At 34.9% G+C, this 9,396-nt stretch overlaps 2 non-coding genes across 2 annotated transcripts; both read left to right on the top strand.

The window, feature by feature from the left end:
- The first annotated feature begins 2,573 nt into the window (after positions 1–2,573).
- On the top strand, positions 2,574–2,651 carry Mir15a (microRNA mir-15a). The gene has a single exon (NR_105133.1). It is a non-coding gene; the product is annotated as a microRNA mir-15a (primary transcript).
- Positions 2,652–2,711: 60 nt separating this feature from the next.
- Mir16 (microRNA mir-16) lies at positions 2,712–2,795 on the top strand. The gene has a single exon (NR_105135.1). It is a non-coding gene; the product is annotated as a microRNA mir-16 (primary transcript).
- Positions 2,796–9,396: the final 6,601 nt, after the last annotated feature.

Here is a 9,396-nt window from a genome sequence, read left to right as displayed (position 1 = left end):
ATCATGGTAAATTGGTTATGATAACACATACCTTTATACCCAAGAATTACAAAGAGATTCTATTCTACTACATGGCTTTAGAATAAATCTTTTAAAATTTGTATAAGTGAAGCAACTCGTATATAAATTCCTCTCAACTTCAATTATAGGATATGGAAAATTCAGGAGACAGGATAGAAAGTTAATTTCTTAGGACTAAGAATAGGAAGAATGGACAGTTGGTGTTTAATGAGTAAGGTATATCAGTTGGAAGTGAAAATTTTCAAGTAATAGAGTTGGTGATGTTTGGAATATGAATGCACTTAATACCACAAAACTGAAATCCTAAAAATGCATAAAGTGCTAAATTTTGTTACATATATTTGATCAGTTTTTAGAAATAAAGGGCATTTCTTGCTGTGAATTTTTTTATTATTTATGAAATACAAGCATGAATGTGTATACTCATTCTGTTTCAAGTTTGACACTCTTGGTTTAAAAATAGATTTTACGCAAAAAGATTGACTTGATTTTGAAATTATTCATTTAATATTGGAATAAACACTTAATGTATGTACTATACAGGGACAAAGAACAATATATAGATGGTGGTGTTGTGTGTGTGTGTGTGTGTGTGTGTGTGTGTGTGTGTGTGTGTGTGTGTGTGTAAGTAACAATGACTCATGTAGCTCAGGATGCCCTCAGACTTACTACAAAGCCAAGGATGACCTTGAAATCTTTTTTTTTTTTTTTTGGTTTTTCGAGACTGGGTTTCTCTGTGTAGCTTTGGAGCCTATCCTGGCGCTCGATCTGGAGACCAGGCTGGCCTCGAACTCACAGAGATCCGCCTGCCTCTGCCTCCCGAGTGCTGGAATTAAAGGTGTGTGCCACCAATGACCGGCGTGACCTTGAAATCTTTATCATTCCTTTATCTTCCAAGTGCTGGAATTTTAAAGATGAGTTACCATTGCCTTAAATCAGCATGTGATTTTGAACAGTTAGTTCATGTTGTGTCTTATAATTTAGGTCATTCTAAATCTTTTCTAAAGAGAAACTATATTTTGTGCACTATTTTACTGTACCAACTATAGTATAACAATTGGGATAATGGTAACATGAGTAGGTGCTCAATAAAATATTTAAGTGAAAAATAGCCATGTATGTTTAAAATTTAATGAGGTAGTAGGTTTGAGGAGAACCTAAAATTTCATGTAACTGATTGTTCTGGTTAGTTTGGCAACTTACAAACTGACATCTAGAAAGAGGGAATCTCCATCAAGGAATTGCCTACATCAGATTGTCCTCTGGACATGTCTAGTGAGCATTTTCTTCATTAATGCTTGATGTGGCTTGGCCGAACCCACTGTTGGCAGCCTCACCCCTGGGAAGATGGTCCTGAGTGGTATAAGAAAGAAAGCAGGGCACGCCAGTATGTAGCATTCTCTATGGCCTTTGGTTTCAGTTCCTGCTTCCTGTTTCCTGATTTGTGTTCCTGCCCTAAATTCATGATGGGCATTAGGTTGTAAGGTAAAAGAAACCCTTTCCTTCCCAAGTTGTTTTTCACAATGATGGAAAGCAAACTAGGACACTGATAAACTGAAGCATGTGTAGCTATATCTTGAATAGATGCTTAAAATCATGTTAAAACTTCAGGCAATAATAGAGAAATGGTTGAAACAATAGTTGCTTATGCACAAAAGTGATCTGTATACATTTTAATAGTAGAGTAATAAAACTTAATGGAATATGACTGTGCTTATAAACAATTAGAATGAATGGAATATGACTGTGATTCCTTCAAACAAGTAGAGATGGAAGTTTCATGGTTTGTTTGTACAAATTTGTCCTATAATAGAAAACAGTGTACCTTTAAAGGAATAGCCATTTTAATGAGAAACAAACAAATGGTCACTTAGGCTTGAGCTACAGGATTCCTGTTCTATATCCTTTTAGGAAACCAAATTGACATGTTATTCTGGGTAATATTTATTAAATGACACTGAATTTACAGTAACCATTCCAATATGGAGATAAATCTTGAGTATTTGTGTATTAATTGGGGGGATCTATATAATATATTTTGAGGATATATATGTGTGTGTGTAGACATACACACATAATTGCATTTAGTATGAAGTCACTTTTAGTCTTTTTCTAAGTATTGGTATAAATTTCTTGAAACTGAATTTTTGTGTGTTTTTCCTTAAACATAAAAGCCTTATCATATGACTTGAGCTTTGAAAGATGTACTGTTCTGAATAAGGTAAAAACCAACTTTTATAACAGCTTCATTTGTTAAATACATTGAAAAGTTTGTCTAGTTAATAAATCATATTCTTATTAAGTTGGCCCAGAAAATGGCTTGATTTCCTCATTTTTATGATGACTATAAATTATAGCACTGTATTAAGTACATAGTAGGCTTTTATTTATGATATGAACATAAATTTTATTCTACTCAAAGCTTATAAAATTGTGCGTTTACCAGTGTTACATTTTCAAACATGGATTTTATATATTCTGCTTTTTCCTAAGAAGATTCTTTGTAAATTGCTATTTAGGTGCTATTGTGTTTTCAAAAACAAAAAAACCTTGGAGTAAAGTAGCAGCACATAATGGTTTGTGGATTTTGAAAAGGTGCAGGCCATATTGTGCTGCCTCAAAATACAAGGATCTGATCTTCTGAAGAAAATAAATGTTTTTTATTCATAGCTTCTGTGATAGCAATGTCAGCAGTGCCTTAGCAGCACGTAAATATTGGCGTTAAGATTCTGAAATTATCTCCAGTATTAACTGTGCTGCTGAAGTAAGGTTGGCCATACTCTACAACTGTAATTTAATGTATGTGGATATTACTGGTGTGTTTTCAAGTTTTTATGATTGCATTTTCTGTATTTGTGATTTTGTTTAGTATAATAATGTTAATAATAGCTTTCCACATGTATTATATCTGTTAATGTTGTGTAACTGGGGGATGGGAATGTAGCTCAGTTGGTAGAATGCTTCTGCCTAGCATGCACAAAGTCAAAGTCATGGGTTCCAGCCTCACCACTGCATACCAGAGATTTAAGGTCATCCTCAGCCACAAAGCAAGTAAGACCTATATGAGAATCTTGTCTTTAAAAAAAAGCATGTAATTAATTCTGTATCTATAAGGAATTAGTTCTAGGACTTCTATGGATACTTAGATTTGCAAATGCTTGAGTGCACTATGTAAAATGGTATAATGTCTGCTTCTGACTAGTGCATACATCCTTATATTTAGACTCATCTCTAATTGCTTTTAATGTGTAACGCAATGTTATGTTACACAGATAAATTGTATTATTTAGCTTATTCCCATAATGACAAGAAAAAACCTGTATAAAGGCAGCACCCCACCCCAAAAAAATTTTTAATTGGTTTGATGTTTTGAGATAGGGTCTTACTCTATGGACAAGGCTGGCCTGGAACTCACATCCACCCACCACTGCTTCTCAAGTGCTTTAACTAGAAGTGTGACACCACACCTGACCGCTGAAATAGTTTGAATCTGTGGTTGGTTGAATCCACAGATGGAGCAATGACTGTAACTGGTTTCAGAATGTATTTTAATTGTTGGATATCTTCAAGAGTCTCTGAACTACAGTGGTAGAGTATATATATATATCTAGTACAGACAAGTCCTGAGATCTCTCCCCAGCATTTCCATTAAAAGTTTCTTGAAAGAGTTTAGAAGCACTATAGACCTTATTTTTAATGTGTTTTTATATTCTATATGAATTTGAATTCAGATTATTACTTCAGATAGAAAATAAATATTAATTTCTCTTGAAGTTTTCTTTATCTTAGATAAAGTATAAAATATTACAGATTTTGAACAGAATTTAGAAGATAATCTTTAGTATAATGTGTCTAAATATTTCATTTTAAATGAAGGAGGAAAAACATTAAAATAATGTGTTGAACTTCTAAATTTTAAATGTAGGAAAATCCTAAGAGATTACCAATCTTTTCATTGGGTAACTGAGGAAACAACCCAAAGTTTAGTTTGCAAAAGATGACATAATAAGTTCTTATGTCTTCTAACTTTACAATAATCTACTGTTTTTCTTATTTTTACTAAAATATTTTCTTAAGTTCTTAGCAGAAGTTTGGTTTGTTTGGTTTGGTTTGGTTTTTCAAGACAGGGTTTTTTTTCTGTGTAGTTTTGCAGCCTGTCCTGGCACTTACTCTGTAGACCAGGCTGGCCTTGGACTAACAGAGATCTGCCTGCCCCTGCCTCACGAGTGCTGAGGATGTGCGCCACCACTGACTGCCCGGCTGTTAGAAGTTTTTTTAGTAAATCAACGTATGAAGGGCTTCTGTACCTTATTAATATTTAACTTCAGATTTAAGCCAGGTTGTAATTTAGTTATTAATTTTATAAATGTAAATATGTTCAGAATATTTTAATTACAGTTCACAGGAAATGTTCTTTTTACTATCATGTATTCCTTATTTGGAGTGTTTAAGTCATTATTAAAAATGTTAACTGTCATTACTTTCTTACAAGGAGCATCTTACCTTTTCAGATTAAAGGTTCTTAATGGATTCTAACTATTATATGCTGTGGGGATCCTAAAAGTATTTCAGAGATATTTTTCAGAAATTGTATTCAAAGGAACTACTTACTCAATTCTAATTTAAAAGTAAAATTAAATTAGTTTTAACTCATTTAATTAATTATAAGTCCCACATTTGAGAGCAATCACTTTTTTCTAGTGGGGCTGTCCGTAACTAAAGCAGTAAGAGATACATATTGTGGCTAGAATTTAAATACTACCTTTTACATGAAAATAATGTTGTTGGTTCTTTTGCACATCATTGTGGAGCATTGAGGTAAGCATGAAAATCGGAGTGTGATCCTTGTAATCAACATAAAGATGAAATGAGAGAACGAACTCTACAAAATTATTCTCTGGTCTCCATAGAAATCATAATAAAAGTTTTATCTTAATCACTGAACTCAACTTTTTTTATTTTGACTATTATATGAGAAACAATTATGAAGTAATTACAGATACATAATTTATTCTATTAAAACATGCTTGGAAGTATTCACTTATATAGTTTGTCCAATTTTTTCCACAACAATCCTAAAATTAGATTTCTTTTGCATAGGTATAATCCTAAAAGTGTCAGAGATGAAGATTTCTTCTAAATGGCAAAAAAAAAAACCTGCATTTTACATTTGCCAATGCATATTTATAATTCAGATGTAAAAAAGGACTGTTTGTGGCTAGTATATTTACATTCAATTTTTAATTCTTGTTTTCAGTTCTAAAAATGGTTAAAGAAATTTTTAAATAATATGGCCAGAAAGAAAATAGTGACACATCCCTATGATATCAGAACTCGGGAAGTGGAGGCGAGGAGACCATCAGGAGTTGAAAGTCATCCTCAGCTCTAACCCAGCCTAAGCAACAAACCAACAAGAACCAAAATAATCTTAGTGCAATCATATTAGGTTGTTACCTGTGATATAACATGTGCTGTTTGTTTGATCCTTGATCCAGGGGGTGGTGGGGGACTTGTGTTTTGAGCAAGAATGGCCCCCATAGGTTCATGTGTTTGAATACTTGGTCCTCACTTGGTGTAACTGTTTGGAAGTATAGGTGTGGCATAGGAGGAGGTGTGTTACTAGGGGCCTGGCTTTGAAGTCTGAAACAACACTTCCTGGTTAGCTCCCTCTTTGTCTGCTGCTTACACATAAAGATGTGAGTTATCAGCTGCTGTTCCAGTGCCCTGCCAGTCTGCTTGCTGTTGTGATTGTCATAGACTCTAACCCTCTGAAATTGTAAGCCACAAATTAAACACTTTCTTGTATAAGTTTGTCTTGGTCTTGGTGTCCCTTCATAGCAGTAGAAAAGCCACTAAGCCCTGGGTGGTGGTGGCACACGCCTTTAATCCCAGCACTCAGGAGGCAGTGACAGGTGGATCTCTGAGAGTTCAAGGCTAGCCTGGTCTGTTCTACAATATGGGTTTGGGGGCAGGCTCCAAAGCTACAGAGAAACTTGTCTCCAAAAAAAAAAAAAAAAAAAAAAAAAAAGAGGGCTAGAAAGATGGCTCAGGTTAAGAGCACTGGCTGCTCTTCCAGAGGTCCTCAGTTCAATTCCCAGCAACCACATGATGGCTCACAACCATCTCTAATGAGATCCTGGTGCCCTCCTATGACAAGTGTATACATAATAAACAAATAAAAATTTAAAAAAAAGAACCATCACTAAGTGTTACTTTAATAGTACTTAACTTTTCATAGAGAAGAACTAGCCACTATATACTAAAATATACATTTAAGCATATATTTTAAATTTATTTGTACTTGCTTGGAAATCTAGAGTTAATTTCCATCTTTGTAACTAATTTTGAGACAAAAATAGTTAGTAGCGGTAGCATGAATTCTAATTGTTTTTAATAATAAAAGCTCAGGGTCAGATATTGGAGTTAAAGATCAGAGAAGCACAATAGCAAGCTACTAGACAGTTCTTACCTCTACCAATGCTCAGACCAAAGAGTGATCCTGTCGTCAGACTACATCCTCAGACTGCCTAGACTGCACTGTTCTCAGACTGCACCTCTCTCGTCTCCTCCTGCCTAATATTCCTCTCTCTGCCCAGCTATATCACTCCAGTCTCTACTTCCTTAGTGCTGGGATTAAAGGCTGGAATCAAAGGTATGAGCTATATTTCTCTTTTAGACAAATTCAACCTCATGTAGCCCAGGGTAGCTTGAACTAATAGAGATCCCTCTGCTTCTGTCTCCCAAGTGCTGGGATTAAAGGTGTGTGCCATCACTGCCTGGCCCTATGGCTAACTAGTGTGGCTAGCTTTGCACTCTGATCTTCAGGCAAGCTTTGTTAGATCATGAACAAAATATCACCAGAGGTAGCAAAATTAAAGTTACACCCATTTATATTAATAATATAGTCATCTTTCAAAAAAGAAATAATTACATATAGGTATTTTGTGCTCTGAGGTTTTGCACACACAAGTTTACAAGTTAACTCTATTTAAAAATTTTTTTGTTTGTTTGGGTTTTTTTTTTCCTCTTTTGTAGAGGGATACTATTCCCCTTGTGGAAAACTTTTTTTTTTTTAATTGTTGTTTCATTAAATAGAGAAAAAGGGAAGAAAATAGTGTCCTAATTTTTTTTCAGGTAGATTTAGCTACTTATATATTTTGGAGAACAAATGAATGACCATCAATACATTCCATCTACCAAAGGGTTAGGGGATAGCTTAGAACATGTTTGTTTCTAATACCTTAAACCCTTTATAATACACAGATTGCTCCTCCATCAAAAACTTAAGGGATTGTGTTCTTACCTTATATATTTATAAAATATATCGCAGGCATTTCACTTTTCTCTGTTCTTTTTCCTTGTTTGTTTGTCTGTTTGCTTGTTCTGGTGCTTGGGAGTTGAACTCAGGACCTCCAAAAGGGCTCTACTACTAAAACATCCCAGTACCAAAAAAGAAAACTATTGAAACTATTTTTTAAATTTATTTATTATGTATACAACATTCTGCCTCCATGTATGCCTGTGTGCCAGAAAAGGGCACCAGATCTCACTATGGATGGTTGTGAACCACCATGTGGTTGCTGGGAATTGAACTCAGGACCTCTGGAAGAGCAGCCAGTGCTCTTAATCTCTGAGCCATCTCTCCAGCCCTATTGAAGCTATTTTTGTGCTAAGTTTTCCTCAGCCTTAAATTATTAATGTGTCCTAAGGATCATCCTTTAATGAGGTTTCTTCCCACTCCCCCATTTGCCTTTGGTGATTCTATTAAATAATACCTCTAGAAAATTACAGTTTCATTTACTTAGTCATTTAGTCTTATATTTAGGAATGCTTATATGTAAACTTTACATATGCAAAGTTTAAAATGCCATTTTTGTGTGAATCAATGAAGTCTAGTATGCTAAAATATGGAGAAATTTTAAATTGTTTCTTTAGAGAATTTGTGAATTTTAATAATTATAAGTTTTTATGTTGATTTTTTTTGTATTTTCATTCGTGGAGGTATAAAAATGTTAAATGTTTATCAAATAGCACTAAAAATGTATTTGAAACCAGATGTGGTATCCACATGTATTCCCAGCTTTGTCTCATTAAGCCAAAAAAAAAAAAATAGCCAGGCATGGTTGCACACACCTTTAAAGTTGGCTCTCAAGGCACAAGTAGAATTCTGTGAGTTCAAATACAGCCTAGGTGGTATAGTGAGATTTATGTACTGAGATATAAACGAAGATCATCACAAAACCAGATAAAATCCCTTGCTTTCATGGAGTTTTACAGTGCTAGTGGATAGTGGATGAAAACTGGGATGAAGAAAAAAAATGACAATTCAGTGTTCTGTGGAAAAAGTGAAGTAGGCAAGCTAGAAGTGGTATAATTACTGTTATTTCGAGGTATATTTTCAAATATACTTTTAAAAGTATGCTTGAGGGATGCCTCCTACAGGTGATATTTGAGAATTGAACTCAGGATCTCTGGAAGAGCAATCAAGTGCTCTTAACCTCTGAGCCACCTCTCCAGCCCTGACATTTGAATAGTAAAACCATATAAGATATCCCGGAAAAGAGCCTCTGAGTAGTTGAAATAGCAAATGTAAAGCTTTTTGAAACTAACACATTTGTGGTGTGTACATGAACAGAAGAATATATAAGACAAAATGGAGAGTTATAATTAACAAGCATTTTAGAAGTTGGGACTGGTGCGATGGTTCTGTTACTAAAGCTTCCTGCAAAGCCGAGCCTGATAGACCTGAGTGAGTTCAGTTCCCAGGACCTACCTTCTAGGTAGAAAAAGAACAAACAAGTCACCTGGCCACATTCAAACTATGGCCTGCATGTGCCCCCACCACATACTCATAAAATAAAACTTGTGATATATTTAGAAGTCTGGTGTCACAGTAGTTGGAAGTTTTTAGCTTAATAGAAAATTCAGCTTTTAGTAATACAACCTAGACAATTGTGTTTGCCCCAGCCTGTTTGGATTTTGCAGATGGAAGAGAATGTTTTTTGTTTGCTTGTTTTGTTTTATACATTTTATGTGCATTGGTGTTTTTGCTTGCTTGCATGTATGTGAGTGTGAGGGTGTCAGATCCCCTGGAACTGGAGTTACAGTTTTGAGCAGGCATGTGGTTGCTGGGAATTGAACCTAGGTCCTCTGGAAGAGCAGCCATTGCTCTTAACTGCTGAGCAAGGAGAGAATGTTTTTATTCTGACTCAAGAATTTCTGTCTTAGCCGGGCGTTGGTGGCGTCCCCTCTGTCTAAGACCAGTAAGAGAAGAGGGTTGGTATTTAAATGGGTGATTAATCAGGTTTTTATTAACAGTACTTTGTTGGCTCTCAAATTGTTTTCTTCTTCATCAGTTTAGCAACAGTCAAAGTA

This window comes from Cricetulus griseus (assembly GCF_003668045.3).
Source record: "Cricetulus griseus strain 17A/GY chromosome 1 unlocalized genomic scaffold, alternate assembly CriGri-PICRH-1.0 chr1_1, whole genome shotgun sequence".
Classification (NCBI taxonomy): domain Eukaryota; kingdom Metazoa; phylum Chordata; class Mammalia; order Rodentia; family Cricetidae; genus Cricetulus; species Cricetulus griseus.
The sequence above is the reverse complement of the archived record's forward strand: the minus strand, read 5'-3'. Positions and strand labels throughout refer to the sequence as shown.